The sequence below is a fragment of the Myotis daubentonii genome, chromosome 10 (assembly GCF_963259705.1).
Source record: "Myotis daubentonii chromosome 10, mMyoDau2.1, whole genome shotgun sequence".
NCBI classification, from domain to species: domain Eukaryota; kingdom Metazoa; phylum Chordata; class Mammalia; order Chiroptera; family Vespertilionidae; genus Myotis; species Myotis daubentonii.
Window position 1 is genome coordinate 30725308 of NC_081849.1, and position 18649 is coordinate 30743956.

The window sequence follows — 18649 nt, forward strand, 5'->3', positions numbered from 1 at the left end:
ACAAACAACTCCTATATAATAAAAGGCTAACATGCAAATAGACTGAACAACGAAACAAACAACCGGTTGCTATGATGTGCGCTGACCACCAAGGGCACACATGGAACATGGCGGGTATCAGCAGCAGGTAGCAGAGCACAAAACATGGCTGGCGTTGGCTGCGGCAGCATGGTAGAGCAGGTGAGCAGGGGCACCAGACCAAGGTGGAGCACCAGTCGCTGTCATCAGGGCGAGCCTCTGGTGGTTACTGAAAATTCTTTGCTCCTGAACGCTGCAGTCCCGCCTGGCAATCGCACCTGCTGCTGCCGCCACCCCCGCTTGCCCCTCAGGGCTTCTTCACCTCCCCCTGCTCCTGAGGGGTGATCAGGGCCAGCAGCCACCTCTCACACCTGCTGCCAGCGATGGTTCTGCTCGCACCTGTAGCACATGGGAGCGGCGGTGGCAGGAGCAGGGCTACCGGTAGATGGGACCAGGGGCCGTGGTGGGAGGGGAGGGTGGGGGCGTGGAGGATGGGCCAAGACCCACCCCTGTGCCCACTGCAGCCTCGCGGCCCACAGTTCCTTTCAAGGTGCACGAATTTGTGCACTGGGCCCCAAATAAATAAATAAATAAAATCAAAGCTCTCTCATGCATTCATTTATTATTACCAAGCCCTGAGCTAGGTACTGGGATGTCAAGGCAAACAAGACTGCCCTCCAAACTTACAGTCCACAGGGAGAGGGCTAGGCTATTAGACAGGTGGACTGAGGCAGATGCAGAGGGTCTGAGAGGCTAAGAAAGGAGGGTAGCTGGGTGGAGAAGAATAGGGTATTGGGTCTCTGTAGAGGCTTCAATGAGAAAGAAAGCAGGATGAAGAAGTAATGAAGGGGAAGAGCTCAATGTTGAGGGTGTGAACTGAAGAAGATATATTTTTCTACTTAAAATTTTTTTATTGATGAGAGAGAGAGAGAGAGAGAAACATTGATGTGAGAGAGAAACATCAATTGGTTACCTCCTGTGCATGCCCCAACTGAGGATCCAACCCACCACCTTTGGTGTATGGGACAACACTCCAACCAACTGAGCCACACTGGCCAGGGTGATATCTATATTTGATATCTACATCCATAACCATATTTATATATCTATATCTATATCTACATCTATATCTATATCTACATCTATATCTATATCTATATCTATATCTATATTATATCTATCTATAGCTATATCTATCCTATCTAATAATAGACAAACATGGTAATTGACCATACCTTCGATACACCTCCCATTGGCTAATCAGCACCATATGCAAATTATCCACCAACAAAGATGGCGGTTAATTTGCATATACTGGCTGGGAGCTAAGACTGAAGACAAAATGGAAGCGAAGTGCTACAGAAGGGAGCAAAGTAGAGACAGGAATGAACCCAAGACTGTGGAGGCGGGAGGTGGGAGGGGAAACCCAGCAGGAGCGGCTGGGAGGGGGAGGGGAAACCCAGCAGGAGCGGCTGGGAGGGGGAGGGGAAACCCAGCAGGAGCGGCTGGGAGGGGGAGGGGAAACCCAGCAGGAGCGGCTGGGAGGATAAGGAAACCTGCCACAGCGGCTGGGAGCATGAGGGGAAACCCACTGCAGTGGCTGGGAGGAGGAGGGGAAACCCAGCAGGAGCAGCTGGGAGCGGGAGGGGAAACCCAGCCACAGCGGCTGGGAGTGGGAGCAAAGCCCCCCTCATTGGGTTTCGCTCCCTTCTCTGCTTCGCTCTAGCCACTGGAAGCCCTATTCTTGCAGGATCTTCCTGCAACAGGCCTCTAGTCTATCAATAAAAAGGTATTAAAGAAATTCCATTCAAGCAGTTGAATGAGTAGATTGTACTTTGAGAAAGTTCTCTATAATTACTAAAATGCTAGTAAAATGTATTGCTGGAAGCTGGTCCATCCTTGCTGCTTGACACAGTCATTGCAGGGAAGAAACATCTGCACAGCATATGTTCCAAGGGACCTGGCATATATGGCATACTGTTCTTAATATGTTTGCTCCCCTTCTTAGTGCTATGTGTTCTAACCAGGGCCACCTCCCCAAGAAAGGTTATTTCCCCAGATGGGGATGTTTCCCTGGAGTTAGGGATTAACGGGACTAAGGAAAGGAATAAATCAGTAAAACCCCCTAGTGTTACAGAAATACTGTGTACTACTTATGAAAAACTTAGACTAAGACTGTTGGCAATAAATTTGGGACTTACTAGGCCCACATTCCCAGGGGTCTACCCACCAGAGAAAGTACCGAAGCCTATGAAAACCCGCCGACTCAGGGCAGTCCCAAGGAAGACCACCAACAAGGCTAAAAGGACATAACCTTTACTTGGGCCACAGAATAGGATAATCTCCTTCAGTTACTTCCTTGTAGTTTAACAGTAGAGTAGTGACCTTGGAATGAAGATAACAAACTAGCCCTAACCTTTGGAATAGAATGGATAGGATTAAAATCAACAGAACTAGACAGAGATAAGATTTTTAGCAAAGGTCAGATAAGAAACTATAAAGATAAAACAAGGAACTGTAGAAGGTCAAGGGAGGACCCAAAACATACCATGATATAGAGCAGCCGTGGGCAAACTTCGGCTTGGAGCCGAAAGAGCCGAGGGTTCTCTTGCTCTCCCCTCCGCTCCTTCACCAGCAGCAGTGTTAACATGGCAATGTCGGGAAACACGGCTGCAGTTCCTTCTTCTGAGTCCAGTTTAAGAACCCATTGTGGCCCTCGAGTCAAAAAGTTTGCCCACTCCTGATATAGAGGCATGCTTATAAATCAAGGAGTATAAATACAGCTGTAACAGGACAATAAGAAAGAACCCAACTATGCTGATGATCTGAAAGCTGTCTCCATGTCCTTCATTCTTCGAGGACGCCGTCCTCATCTTTGGGAACCCCTGGACCGCTGGGGCTGGACCCCGGCAATGTACCAAAATGTCATCCATGAGCTCTCACTCAACTTTTACTTAAAAAAAAAAAGTCTAATGTGTTTGAACTTTTTACAATAAGCATATGAAATTTTTACAATCAGAACAATCAGTAAAGCTCTTTTCATTAAGAAGAAATAAGAAAAAGAAGAGGAGGCGGCAGAAGAAGAAGAGAAAAAAATGGGAAAGGCCACTCTGGTTGTAGAGTCCTCAGAAAGTACTTTATTTTGTTCACTGCTCTGTCTCTCAGTGGCACAGAAAATGTGGTTAGTAAATATTTGTCAAGTGAATACAAGAGATGCTAGCCATGGATGACATGGGTTTTTACCTTTGGTGTCTAGGTGTGGATATGTTGTCCTTCTTAGGCTTTAAAGGAGGATTAGATCAGAAGGAAATTAGTGAATTCTGGCTTAGGCACATTGAGCTTGATGGATTTGAAAGGTTTGGGAGAATAAGACAGCCCTGCCTACAAAGAGCCTGCTATACTATTAAAGAACAAAATTCAACTTAGTAAACATTAAAGTCTGATTGGCTTTGTTCAGTGATTCATGAATTGGGCAGCACCCAATATAGCAGATAGAAAGAAGTTCTGAAGAATTGTACAAGGTGAGAGATTTTTTATAGACCAAAGTGAACAGGAACAAGGAAGTTATATTGGGTATTGCTGATTGGTTAAGCCAGCTTTCCCTTATATGGAGCAAAGGGAAGTCTAAAAGCTGGGTTACTAGCTTGTGCTGAGCAGTAAATAGTGTTACTGGTGATTTGGGTTGATTTATTGAGCAACGTGATCTGTTTCCCCAGAGTCTTGTCCCAGTGGATTCGAAGAATGAAGCCATGACCAAAAAGTGATTGGTGAAAAGTACAGGTTTCCAAAGCCTGCCTAATTAAGCTAGCCAGCTAACCCTTTCGCTGGCATTGGGGTTCTTGAGTTTCCCAACAAAGAAACTGAGAGGAAACTGAGGAGGAAACTGGTCTTGCAAAGGCGTGTCAGGCCATAAAAAGTGTGAACAATGCACTGCCCTGGGGTGGGGGTGGGGGGTCATTATTGTTGGCCCCAGAAACTTTATTACATGCAGACCCTACCTCTAAAACCTAATTCTAAATTCTAAGCCTAAGACTCTGTCCCTCCTGGATGGACAGAGGGGCCCCTGAGAAGGGTGACCACCGCTTTTTTTGTCTTGAGGCATTAAATAGGCTGCAGTTCTTTCTCTAAATCTCATCCCTTCTTATTGGTCACTTTGCTAGATAGAATTAGTTTTCAAAGCTCAAAGCCTATGTGCTGTTGTTACAGAAGAACAAAGAAATACCAAGCATGCTTCCTAGAGGAAAGGAGGGACCCCATTTATTAACACTAGTGGACTCCGGGAATAAATTCTAAATTAGAGTGAAGTAACACGCAGAGGCTTCGCTTTTTTAAAAAAAAATTAAATCTTTATTGTCAAGATTATTACATTTGTTCCTCTTTTTTCCCCCCATAGCTCCCCTCCACCCAGTTCCCACCCCACCCTCCGCCCCCACCCCCCCCCATTGTCCTCTCCATAGGTGTATGATTTTAGTCCAGTCTCTTCCTGCATCCCCCACACCCCTTTCCCCCCCAAGAATAGTCAGTCCACTCCATTTCTATGCCCCTGATTCTATTATATTCATCAGTTTATTCTGTTCATCAGATTATTTATTCACTTGATTTTTAGATTCACTTGTTGATAGATGTGTATTTGTTGTTCATAATTTGTATCTTTACCTTTTTCTTCTTCTTCCTCTTCTTAAAGGATACCTTTCAGCATTTCATATAGTACTGGTTTGGTGGTGATGAATTCCTTTAGCTTTTTCTTATCTGTGAAGCTCTTTATCTGACCTTCAGTTCTGAATGATAGCTTTGCTGGATAAAGTAATCTTGGTTGTAGGTTCTTGGCATTCATCACTTTGAATATTTCTTGCCACTCCCTTCTGGCCTGCAAAGTTTCTGTTGAGAAATCAGCTGACAGTCGTATGGGTATTCCCTTGTAGGTAACTGACCATCTTTCTCTTGCTGCTTTTAAGATTCTCTCTTTGTCTTTTGCTCTTGGCATTTTAATTATGATGTGTCTTGGTGTGGTCCTCTTTGGATTCCTTTTGTTTGGGGTTCCCTGTGCTTCCTGGACTTGTAAGTCTATTTCTTTCACCAGGTAGGGGAAGTTTTTTGTCATTATTTCTTCAAATAGGTTTTCAATATCTTGCTCTCTCTCTTCTTCTGGCACCCATATAATTCGGATGTTGGTACACTTGAAGCTGTCCCAGAGGCTCCTTACACTATCATTGTATTTTTGGATTCTTTTTTCTTTTCCGGTTGGGTGTTTTTTGCTTCTTCGTAATTCAAATCTTTAACTTGATTCTTGCGATCCTCTGGTCTGCTGTTGGAACTGTGTAATATTCTTTATTTCAGTCAGTGTATGCTTAATTTCTAGTTGGTCCTTTTTCATAACCTCAAGGGTCTCACTAGATTTTTTGAGGGTCTCACTAAGTTTATCGGCAGTCTCACTAGACTTCTTGAGGGTCTTACTAAATTTATTGGCAATTTCTAGAAAATTCTTGAAAAACCTGATAAGTGTGGTTTTGAACTCTATATCCAGTAGTTTGCTTTCCTCCATTTCTGTCATTTGTGACCTGTTTCTTTGTCTCCGCATTTTTTATGCTTCCCTGTGTTGATAGAGTGGCTTTCTGTGCTAGCTGTCCTATAGGGCCCAGTGGCTCAGCCTCCCCAATTACCTGAGGTGGACACTCTTGGTGCACCCCTTTGTGGGCTTTGTGCACAGTCTTGTTGTAGTTATGCTTTGATTGTTGTAGGTATCACTGGGAGGAATTGACCTCCAGGCCAATTGGCTGTGAGAATCAGCTATGTCTGCAGTGGGAGAACTTCTGTGCTGAAGACACCCTTCTGGGGCAAGACTTGCTTCAATGGGGCTTTGGTGCTCACTGAGTCTGCCTCCTGAGTGTGTCCCTTACGGATCTGAGGAGTTGTAATCTGGATGGCCCCACTCTGACCACTGGGTGCACTGGCTCTTGGATCTCTAAGGCAGTGCTAATTTAGCCTTTTCTTGAGACTACCCAGCAGGAGCCCAGCTGTGAAGCAGTGCAAGCTGCTGTGGGGCCTTGGGCCTTCGTTTGGATGTTCTGGCTTTCTCTGACCCAGCTGCAGTTGGTTAGGTAATTTTAGATTGCAAATGGCCAGGCCTTTCATATGCAAAAGCCTCTGCACACAGCTTGGTTGAGGCGGGGTCTCAGGGGATCAACAGGGCGGAGCAAGCAGCTATGGCTGCTCTTCAGTCTTGCCTTAAGAGGCCCCGCTTCTCAGTGTCCCAGTAATCGCTACAAGCACCTCTGAGAGAAAACTGCCCTCGAGTTCTGACCGATGCCAGACAGTCCAGTTTCTCCCGTATGAGTCTGGGTCCCCAGAGACTCGCCTGGAACTGGAGTTCAGAGCAGTCGGGAGCTTGAGACTCCCTCCCGATTGAAAAAGACAACTGCGCCCTCAGCTGCGAGCCCTTTTCGCACGTCTCTGTACCTCTGCACTTTATTTCCGCACCACCTCTGTATCTCGGTGTGCTTTTCTCTTTCCTTCTAGTTTTAGAATTTCCACTCAGCCAGCCTTCCTGTGGTTCTGGATGATGTTCGTTTTGTCTTTTAGTTGTATTTTTAATGTGGTTGTGCAAGGCAGCAATTTCCGGTGTTTACCTATGCCACCATCTTGGTTTCGAGGCTTCGCTTTTTATAACCTTCTGGGGTCTTTGTCTTGCAGATATGGTTCCGCCCCCTTTCGTGGGCTTACAGGAAGGCCCCCAGGTGTTGGGGGTCCCCAGGCCATATCCGATGATCTGTCCTGGGGCCAGCAATAACGACCTTCCCCCCCACCCCTCCCAGGGCAGCGCATTGTTCACAGTTTTTATGGCCTGACATGCCTTGCAAGACCAGTTTCCTCCTTAGTGTCTCCCATTTTTTCTTCCCCTTATTTTGTTGGTTGGAGTCACTTTTTTTGGAGTCACTTTTGATTTATCTTATAGCTCTCCCAGTTGTGCTGGTAGAGAAAGCCTTATTTTATGGCTCTCCCAGATACTCAGGTCAGGGCTACTTTTGGCCTAATATATGGTCACTTTCATTGGCTAGTCAGGCCAGAGACACACCTGTCTGTCCTCGGTTTATGGCTGTCTTAATTGCACAGGCCAGATATAGATAGATAGATAGATAGATAGATAGATAGATAGATAGATAGATATTTGCCTGTGGCATTTCTTCATGTTCTGTACAAGTAAGATAAACACCCTGGTGTCTTCAAGTCTCCATTATGTATTTCTTCCCATGGACCATTTTCATTCCTAAAACTTCCTAAGCCTGCCTAATTAAGCTAGCCAGCTAACCCTTTCGCTGGCATTGGGGTTCTTGAGTTTCCCAACAAAGAAACTGAGAGGAAACTGAGGAGGAAACTGGTCTTGCAAAGGCGTGTCAGGCCATAAAAACTGTGAACAATGCACTGCCCTGGGGCGGGGTGGGGGGGGTGGGGGGGTGGGGAGGTCGCTACGCTGGCCCCAGAACAGATCATCAGATATGGCCTGGGGACCTCAACACCTGGGGCCTTCCTGTAAGTGCACGAAAGGGGGCGGAACCATATCTGCAAGACAAAGACCCCAGAAGGCTATAAAAAGTGAAGCCCTCTGCGTGTTTCTTCACTCTGATTTGGAAATTATTTCTGGAGTCCACTAGTGTTAATAAACGGGGCCCCTCCCTTTCTCTAGGAAGTGTGCTTGGTATTTATTTGCTCTTCTGCAACAAAACCACAGAGAAATCTCCAGACAGATTTTATTAAGTTTATGCTTGAGCACAAGGGAGACAGCTCAGAGGAAAAGGAACGTCCTCTAAACTGGTTTGGGGGCTGGCTCTGCTTGGCTAGTTTTATAAACTGGAACAAAGTGGGTGGGCTTTTTGAAAAAGGTGAGCTTTTGAGAAAGGCAGGTTTGTGGAATTTTCTATTTCAAGGTTGGCTGACTTCCTTTTCCAGCTACATTCACACCTGGGCTGTGGGGGCAAGATGTGTACTGCTTGTTACTACCACCCTAAGAAAGTTGTATAATGATCAAACCTTGATCAATTGCACTTGAAGGGTTGGTGGTTTCAACACTGGCAGTTAGGAGAGAGGTGAAAACAGCTACCTCTGCATTTTTAGGAAGGAGTGGAAGAGTGGTGACATTTTTGCCCAGTTCCCTCTGAACACCTGGTCTTAACTTGGCTTCTTGGCTCAGCCAGGTCAGTAAGAAGCTAGGAAAATTTCTTGGCAAGTACAATAGGGAAACAGACAGGCAGTTAAACAGCAGTTTGCAGCAACTTGTAAATCCTGTCTTTCCTAAACTAAGGACACTTAAGAGTAAATAGTTTGCACTTCTCTTCCCCAACTGGAGGGTAAATACCTTAAATCACCCTACTCAGGGAGAGAGATAGCAGAAATACAATAAGAGCCTTTTGTCAACCACACCTCCAAAATTAATTCAGAAATCTCTTGAGTGGTAGAGAGGAGACAATCACAGGCACATCCATTTATCTCCTAAGGAGATAAGTGACGTTTTCTTTTTTTTTCCTACTTAACTGTATAAAATTGTGTGAAATTTTGACCAGACTTTGTAGTCACTGTCATGTTAGCTTACATGTGTGCAAATCCGATCAGGCTTACTCAATAATCAATTGTTTTTTATTTCTTCTATATTGGTACTGTTAAAGTAATCAGTTTGGGCCCAAGAAGCAGTCCCATATCAGTGAACCAAAACTTAACTAAATTTCTATGCTCAGCTCTCCCGAGAAGAAAGACCTAGGTCAACCTATTAAGATAGCCCAGGAACTTGGACCCAGAAGTAGAAAATAGCAGGTAGCCAAGTTACCAGAAAGGGGACCTGGTCCTTAGCAGGTCTGCCTAGGGCTGGCTGGTGGTATACGGGTTGACTTCATGCAGGAAAAATTTCCAAATAATCTGTTGAAGACGTCTTTTGTTGGCCTGCAGTGGTGTGAGTAATCCTCCCCTCCCTGGCTTGATGTGGAGAAAGAGATCCTGAAAGGCTATCTGTGTTGGAAGTTTGCATGACAGAACTTAGAGCTGTAGTTGGTTTGTCTTCAGAAGAGGGTTTGTGCTTCTACAATAATGCTCCTAACTTGTTGCTCTTGGTCACTGATTGATGTGTGAATTCAAATATAAATGCAGTGGAGGAAAGTACACATTGAACTTGGCATGTCTCCAGCAGTGAATGGACATCATTGTTAGTGTTTTGTGTGAGGATCCAGACTGTATCTTAGGCATTTTTAAGAAAAAGTAGACAGAGAAACCAAGATGGCGGCATAGGTTAATGCCGGAGATTGCTGCCTTGAACAACCAATCAAAAATACAGCTAAAAGACGGAACGGAAATTATCCAGAACCACAGGAAGGCTGGCTGAGTGGAAATTCTACAACTAGGAGGAAAGAGAATATCATACCCAGACTCAGAGGAGGCGCAGTGCTGAAGTGAAATACTAAGGTGCGGAGTGCGCGCGGAGCGGGCTGGCGGCAGAGGGCACGGTTGTTGTTTTCAATCGGGAGGGAGTTTCAGACTCTGAGCTCCAGATCCGGGCGAGTCTCTAGGGACCCAGACTCAAACGGGAGAAGCGGGACTGTCTGGCTTCGGTCGGAACTCGAAGGCAGCTTTCTCTCTGAGGTTTGCAGTGGTTGCTGGGACTCTGTGAGGCAGAGCCCCTAGGGACGGAACTGAGAGCAGCCATAACTGCTCGCTCCACCCATGCTGTAGATCCCCAGGGACCCGCCCCGCCCAAGCCCTGTGCATAGCCATTTGCCAGATAGCCTCAGGCAAATGCTAGATTAGCACTGCCCTAGAGATCCAGCACAGAAGTTCTCCCACTGCAGACCAGCTGACTCTCATAGCCAGTTGGCCTGGAGGTCAAATCACCCCCAGTATTGCTGACAACAATCAAGGCTTAACTACAACAAGACTGCGCACAAAGACCACAAGGGAGTGCACCAAGAAAGCATAAAAATGCGGAGACAAAGAAACATGACAAAAATGGAGGATATAGAGCTAAAAACCGCAATTTTAAGGTCTTTCCATAATTTTCTAGAAACTGCCGATAAATGTAGTGAGATCCTCAAGAAATCTAATGAGACCCTCGATGTTGTGATAAAGAACCAACTAGAAATTAAGCATACACTGACTGAAATAAAGAATATTATACAGACACCCAACTGCAGACCAGAGGAGCACAAGAATCAGGTCAAAGATTTGAAATGCGAAGAAGCAAAAAACACCCAACTGGAAAAGCAAAATGAAAAAAGAATCCGAAAATACCAAAATAGTGTAAGGAGCCTCTGGGACAGCTTCAAGCGTACCAACATCAGAATTATAGGGGTGCCAGAAGATGAGAGAGAACAAGATATTGAAAACCTATTTGAAGAAATAATGACAGAAAACTTCCCCTACCTGGTGAAAGAAGTAGACTTACAGGTCCAGGAAGCACAGAGAACCCCAAACAAAAGGAATCCAAAGAGGACCACACCAAGACACATCATAATTAAAATGCCAAGAGCAAAAGACAAAGAGAGAATCTTAAAAGCAGCAAGAGAAAGAAACTCAGTTACCTACAAGGGAATACCCATACGACTGTCAGCTGATTTCTCAACAGAAACTTTGCAGGCCAGAAGGGAGTGGCAAGAAATATTCAAAGTGATGAATACCAAGAACCTACAACCAAGATTACTTTATCCAGCAAAGCTATCATTCAGAACGGAAGGTCAGATAAAGAGCTTCACAGATAAGGAAAAGCTAAAGGCATTCATCACCACCAAACCAGTATTATATGAAATGCTGAAAGGTATCCTTTAAGAAGAGGAAGAAGAAGAAAAAGGTAAAGATACAAATTATAAACAACAAACATGCATCTATCAACAAGTGAATCTAAGAATCAAGTGAACAAATAATCTGGTGATCATAATAGAATCAGGGACATAGAAAGGGAATGGACTGACTATTCTTGGGGGGGAAAGGGGCATGGGAGATGCGGGAAGAGACTGGACAAAAATGGTGCACCTATGGATGAGGACAGTGGGTGGGGAGTGAGGGCGGAGGGTGGGGCAGGAACTGGGAGGAGGGGAGTTATGGGGGGAAAAAAGAGGAACAAATGTAATAATCTGAACAATAAAGATTTAATTAAAAAAAAAGAAAAAGTATTGAATCAATTTGAAATATAATAAAAATATAAAATAAAAATTTTTCTTATAATCATGCTACCTTTATATGACTAAATTCCTTTTGTTTTAGTTTTTGTTTTGTTTTTTCTTTATATTCATTTCCAAGTTTGGAAAGGTAGCTTTTGAAAGGGAGAAAATGCATAAAATTTTAAGTCATACAAATCTAGATTTAAATTCTTTTATCCCATTCGCTTATTAAATTAACCCTAGTTCTTTGAATCTCTCATTTGTTGTTTGGAGACCATAATGTTTTTTTTGTTTGTTATTTTATTTTATTTTATTTTATTTTATTTCATTTTATTTTATGAAACTAGTGTAATCTTAATTCCAAAATAGTAAGGACAAAGCAATAAATCAGGGGTCCTCAAACTTTTTAAACAGGGGGCCAGTTCACTGTCCCTCAGCCCATTGGAGGGCTGGACTATAGTTTAAAAAAAAAAACTATGAACAAATTCCTATGCCCACTGCACATATCTTATTTTAAAGTAAAAAAACAAAACGGGAACAAATACAATATTTGTATTTGCATGTGGCCCGTGGGCCGTAGTTTGAGGACCCCTGCAATACATGAAAGGAATAGGCTCATTTTACCTAAAAGCTAGATACAAAAATCCTAAATAAAGTATGAGTTAACTAACAGGTATATATTCTAAAATTTAACTTTTGATCAAGTAGGATTTATCCCAGGAATTCCAAGTTGGCTCAACATCAGAAATCACCTATTTAATAAAGGACAAGAATTATACAATGATCTCAATTGCTGAAGAGAAAGCATTTGATAAAGTTCATCACCTGTTTACAACTAAATAATGACAGCAAACTAGATATAGGAGAGACATTCTTAACTTGCTAAAGGTTATATAGCAGAAACTTAAAACAATCATTACATATGGAGACCATAATGTTAATTTGGAAAAAAATTTGTAAGGATTAAAGATAAGGCAAGGTGCTTAGAATAGGTCTGGGAAAGAGAGCCTCAATAAAATGCAATTATTGCCATTATAAATGAATATAATGAAAAGAAAAATGGGGGGAAGGAGGGGGCTTGCAACCTAGTTCAGTATCTGGTTAAACTGTAGTCTTACTTGGGCGGAGCTGCAGAGCCTAAGCCCAGGGCCCCGCCACAGCTGACTTGGGCGAAGCAGCAGGGACCCTCAGGGATCCTCAGGGACCCGCAACAGAAGGAGATATATAGGTCAGAGCCTCCCCACAGGTTCAGTTCAGGCTTTGGATCCGGAATTCCCCTGGACTAGCAGATCTGCGAAATGAAGGTTAAACTTCCCTCCCTCAGAGTGCTGGCTGATCGTTTTCCCGCGCATTCTGCCACAACAATAGCTTTTACACAATTGAAATATATTGTAGGTTAAATTTTGAGTTCTAATTTTCTCATTGATTTAAACTTGTTTCAAAATGTTTTCTGTGTGTTCTACAATAACCATACCTTTCATTTCAGTAACTATAAAATATTCCAATATATTGATATTTTAAAATTTATAAGTATTTCACTATTCCCTAAAACTTAGGGTATTTATAGTTTAACACTTTTTCATATTTTTGCAGTTTCAAATTATGTGGTATATACATATAGTTCTTTCTTCTTATTTCTTTTAAATTATTTCTCTGGGATAAAACTCCAGTTATGGAATCACCAAAGTGGGTCAGAGTGCATAGATCTGTTAATGGCTCTTGATTTGTAATCCCGACTGGGATATAGGGCACTGTCGAAATTATTTGTTACTCCCGGGAGACACTTCTGTTGTCCAGGCATGGCCTGGCTCAGTTGTTCTTTAGCAGGAATAGCTGCCAAGGACAGAAAGCACCACATGTCACCATGGTTTCAGTCTGTGTTTGAGGACAGATTGGCCTTCAAGTGTTGACCTTCAAGGTATCAGAATCTACCACTGGGTTGGAACATGAATTGAATAGATTCAAACACACCTTTGTGGTGAGGGCTCTCGAGAATGCCTTAAATGTCCCCTTGTAGCTAGATTGTGGTGACCGAGAAGGGGAGATAAGATATAGGAACGGAGATGCAAGCAGGAAGCAGATCATGGTTATTCAGTATGTACTATTGATCAAACTGTGTCCCCCTGCCACACACAAAATAATTCATATGTTGAAGCCTTAACCCTCAGAGTGACTGTATTTGGAGATAGGATCATAAGAAGAAAAATGATGTTTACTGAAGTCATAAGAGTAAAGCCCTAAACCAATAGGACTGGTGGTCTTACATCTTTATTGTTGACTTTAGATTCATGTAACTAGCTTCTAGTTTCTCCTTCTAACCAGTATTCCCTAGTGCAGTGATGGCGGACCTATGACACGCATGTCAGAGGTGACACGGGAACTCATTTTTTTGGTTGATTTTTCTTTGTTAAATGGCATTTAAATATATAAAATAAATATCAAAAATATCAATCTTTGTTTTACTATGGTTGCAAATATCAAAAAATTTCTATATGTGACATGGCACCAGAGTTAAGTTAGGGTTTTTCAAAATGCTGACATGCCGAGCTCCAAAGGTTCACCATCACTGCACTAGTGTCTAGTGCTTTGGCATTGACACTTAGATTTCTAACTTGTTGCCTATACTTTGTGTCTGCTTCTGCAGTGTCCTCTAGGCCTCTCAGTTGTATCTAGCTAACAGAGTTAAAACAGGACCCCAAATAGACCATGCTCTTTCTTACCCCACTCACTTATCACAAGCTCTCCTTTTGCCTGAAATACCTTCTTCCTTACTAAGTCAAGCTATGCTGTTTAATTCCATTATCTCCTACAGGAAGTCTTTTTTTTATTTTTTGTGTTTTTTAGACTCCCTGGTAACATTTGGCACTCCTTCCTCTGTGTTCCCATAAGCATAAGGTATTGCTCATGTGAACATTTTCACATAGTCATTTATCTACTCTTGACACATCCCCCTATGACTTAAGAGTTCCCGTGAGAAAAGGACTATGGACTACTTTTCTCTCAATCCCAGAGCCTAGTGGGGTACCTTGAACAGAGAGGATACTGAAGGAAAGATTATTGAAATGAATGAATAAATCTTTTTTAAAAAAGACTTTCCATTTAAAACTTTTTTAAAAAATATATTTTATTGATTTTTTACAGAGAGGAAGGGAGAGGGATAGAGAGTTAGAAACATCGATCAGCTGCCTCCTGCATACCTCCTACTAGGGATGTGCCCACAACCAAGGTACATGCCCTTGACTGGAATCGAACCTGGGACCTTTCAGTCCACAGGCCAGCGCTCTATCCACTGAGCCAAACCGGTTAGAGCAGAATGAATGAATCTTAACTACTGATGCAGACCATTATGTAATCTAAGCAGGTAGCAAAATGGAGTCTATTTAAACAGAAAATGGGTAGCAATCACAAGGAACAGCCAAAACAACTGTTCAAAGAATTGTGAGTAGGGTCATCTGAGCTGTGTTCAGCCAGTTGGTGGCATCAACCAATATCTGCTGAAATGTTGGCCAGGGGGTTTACAGAATAATAAGCACTGAGCAGTCATTAGATAACTGAGAAACCCAGTTGGGTAAATTGATTAACAGCCTCCACTTTTCCTTTCACCTAGGAGCACGTGGAATGATAATGCCTGGCTTCCCAGCAGTCCCATGAGAAGCATCCTCAAAATTTTCAGAAGTCATCTTTCTTCTACCTGTTAAGGATAGAGAAAAAATTTTCCCCTTTGAAAAAAATATGGCATAAATGGACACAAAATATAAATGTATAAATAATCAATAATAGTTAGAAAGCAAAGCCCCATGTAACTACACCTCAAGCCAAGAAGGACAACATTGCCAGCGCGCCCCAACCCCTCCCCCGCCACCTTCCAAGGAACCTTTCCTGTTCACATCACCCTCTCAACCCCTCCTCAGAGGTGATCCCCATCATGACTTATGGCAAATAATTTCCTTACTTTATTTATCATTTTACCACCTGCATTAGTTTCCTATGCTGCTGGAACAAATTACCACAACCTTGGGGCCTGGAAAAATACAAAGGTATGACCTTAGGGTGCTCTAAATTACAAGTTAAAGACAAATCTTCCTGGGCTAAAATCAAGGTGTCCACAGGGTTGTGTTATTTCTGGAGGCTCTAGGGAAGAATCCATTTCCTGGCTTTTTTCCAGCTCCTAGAGCAGCGGTTCTCAACCTGTGGGTCGCGACCCTTTGGGGGTCGAACAACCCTTTCACAGGAGTCACCTAAGACCATCGGAAAACACATATATAATTACATATTGTTTTTGTGATTAATCACTATGCTTTAATTATGTTCAATTTGTAACAATGAAATTGGGGGTCACCACAACATGAGGAACTGTATTAAGGGGTTGCGGCATTAGGAAGGTTGAGAACCACTGTTCTAGAGGCTCCCAAACTCCTTGGCTATGGCTCCTTTCCTCTGTCTTCAAAAAGAGCAATGTAGCATCTCTCTGACCCTCCTTCCATTGTCACATATCCTTATCTGACTCTTACTGTTTGCTTCAAAGAACTCTGGTGGTTACTTTGAGTCCACTTGGATAATCCAGGATAAACTCCCCCATCTCAAGGCCTTTAACCTCAATAACATCTGCAAAATTCCTTTTGCCATATTAAGTCACATAATCACAAATTCTGGGATCAAAGTATGGATGTCTTTAGAGGGCCATTATTGTGCCTACCACAGTAGCCATACCAAAAATCCATTACTGTTAACTGTTTTTGTAAATTCTTTATAATCCTCTGTATTTCGCTTTTTTGGCTCAGCATTATGTGTACAGTGGGGCCTTGACTTACGAGTGTCCCAACTAATGAGTTTTTCGAGATACGAGCCATCTCTCGGCTGATTTTTTGCTTTGAGTTACGAGCTAAAATTCGGGTTATGAGCCAGCTTCAGATACCCCACCGCTAGTTGGCACAGCGAACGTCACAGTGAACACCCCAACATCAGCCCAGCATCACGTGTCTCACTTGTTCACTTTGGATTTGACATACGAGTAATTTGAGTTATGAGCTCCATCACGGAACGAATTAAACTCGTAAGTCAGGGTCCCACTGTATTTAATTTATTTTCATTGTATGAATACTCAATTGACAGACTTTGGGGCTATTTCCAGTTTGGGGGCTATTATGAATTATACTATTATGAACATTGTCATCCACGAATACTCATACACATGTGCACACATTTCTCTAGGGCAGTGGTTCTCAACCTTCTGGCCCTTTAAATACAGTTCCTCATGTTGTGACCCAACCATAAAATTATTTTTGTTGCTACTTCATAACTGTAATGTTGCTACTGTTATGAATCGTAATGTAAATATCTGATATGCAGGATGGTCTTAGGTGACCCCTGTGAAAGGGTCACTCGACCTCCAAAGGGGTCGCGACCCTCAGGTTGAGAACCGCTGCTCTAGGGTATATATGCAAGAATGAAATTGCTGGGTCAAAAGTTATGCACATCTTCAACTTGACTAGGTAGTGCAAAATTGTTTTCCAAAGTGGTTATTCCAAATTTACACTCCCATCAATAATGTATGAAAGTTCCCATCACTCCACAATCTCATTCAACATGTTATTGGAAGATTTTCAATTTTTATCAAGTGGGGTATACAGTAATATCACCTTGTAGTTTTAATTTATATTTTTCTGATTAATAATGAGATAGCATATTTTCATATGTTCACTGGTCATGTATATTCTTCATAAAGAAACTGTCCAAATATTTAACCCATTTTTTAACTGGGTTGTTTTTACCTTATTAATTTGTAGACGGTCATTATATCTTCTACATGCAATTTCTTTATTATGGTATATTTTCAAATATTTTATCTAACCCTGTGTCTATTTTATAGTGTTTGTATGAACAGAAGTCTTCTTTTTAATGTAGCTTAATTTATCAATTTTAACATTTATGGTTAGTGTTTCCTGTTTAAAAAAAAACTTTCCAAATGCTGAGCTCATAACGATTTACTTTTATATTACCTTCTAAAAGCTTTCCATTTTGCTTGTCATATTTGGGTCGATAATTCATCTACAATTAAATTTTGGAATGGTGCCATGTAGGAGTTCAATTTTATTTTATTTTTTATGGATATTCAATCGATTCAGTACTATTTATTAAATGGAACAGTTGCAGTGCAAACTTTCTCATAAATCAAGTGTTTATATATGCAAGAGTCTGTCTATGGGTTTTCTAGTCTATTGTTACCAAACTAGGGTTCATTTGCCTGAAGGCACCAAAACCCAATATGAAGTGAACAGAAGTTTGCAACAAAGAAAGTAAGGGTTTATTTAAGGAATTTGCACTAAGCCCAAAGACACAGGTGAGCTAGTGCTCTATAACCTGGCTCCCCATGATCTCCAGCAAATAGGTTATATAAGGGGAAACTCGTTAGTCATGGTTGCTAAGGGAGATGGGGTGTGGGCTCTGCTGATTGGTCCAGGCTAAGGTAGGGAGTAGTTGATCATTGCATTGGGCCCTGATGTCAGGCGAGGCATTGTGCTGTCTAGTTTTGTAAGGACGTCATTGGTAGGGTTGTTCCTCCTTCATAGGTCTGGGGCTGAAACATAACTGAGGTTGAGAGGTTATCTGTAGTTTGGACAAAACTATGTTTTCATGGTCGACAGACCTGAGGCTTTATTTTTAAGATAGTTTGGTGCTGACCAGACCTGATGGCCTAAGGCAGTGGTCGGCAAACCGCAGCTCGTGAGCCAGATGAGGCTCTTTGGCCCCTTGAGTGTGGCTCTTCCACAAAATACCACGTGCGGGTGTGCACGTACAGTGCGATTGAAACTTCGTGGCCCATGCACAGAAGTCGGTTTTCGGCCTGGGCGAGTCTATTTTGAAGAAGTGGCGGTAGAAGAAGTGGGGGGTGTCAGTCGGTTGAGGAGGCACAGGTGGGCCGCGGGATACGCAGCGCGGGGGAGGCGCCAAATATCAACAGTACTTAAACTGTATAGGTAGGTTAATAACAATGTACCTACCTATATAGTTTAAGTTTAAAAAATTTGGCTCTCAAAAGAAATTTCAATCGTTGTACTGTTGATATTTGGCTCTGTTGACTAATGAGTTTGCCGACCACTGGCCTAAGGGCTTAATGATATAGGAGTGGACAGGAAATATATGCAGGTGTGGAAGGATTTGGTTGAAAAGAGACAAGTGTGTCACAGTAGTATTAGATTAGACAAGGCTAGTGTGAATTAAGGAGAAAATTATATGAAAGACATAAAATTCCTGTGTGGTGACACTATGTCATTATTGAAGTTCTCTACCTTTGCAATAGTACCACTATCATAATGAACATAGTTTTATAGTAAGTAATGATATCTATTGATAGAATAACACTTTCCATTTTTTCTTCTTTCAAACTATTCTTAGCCTTTCCATGTTTAGATAAAACTTAGAATCAAATTGTCAATACATACACACATTGCATTAAATCTATAGATCAATTGGGAAAAAATAGTTATTTTTACAATATT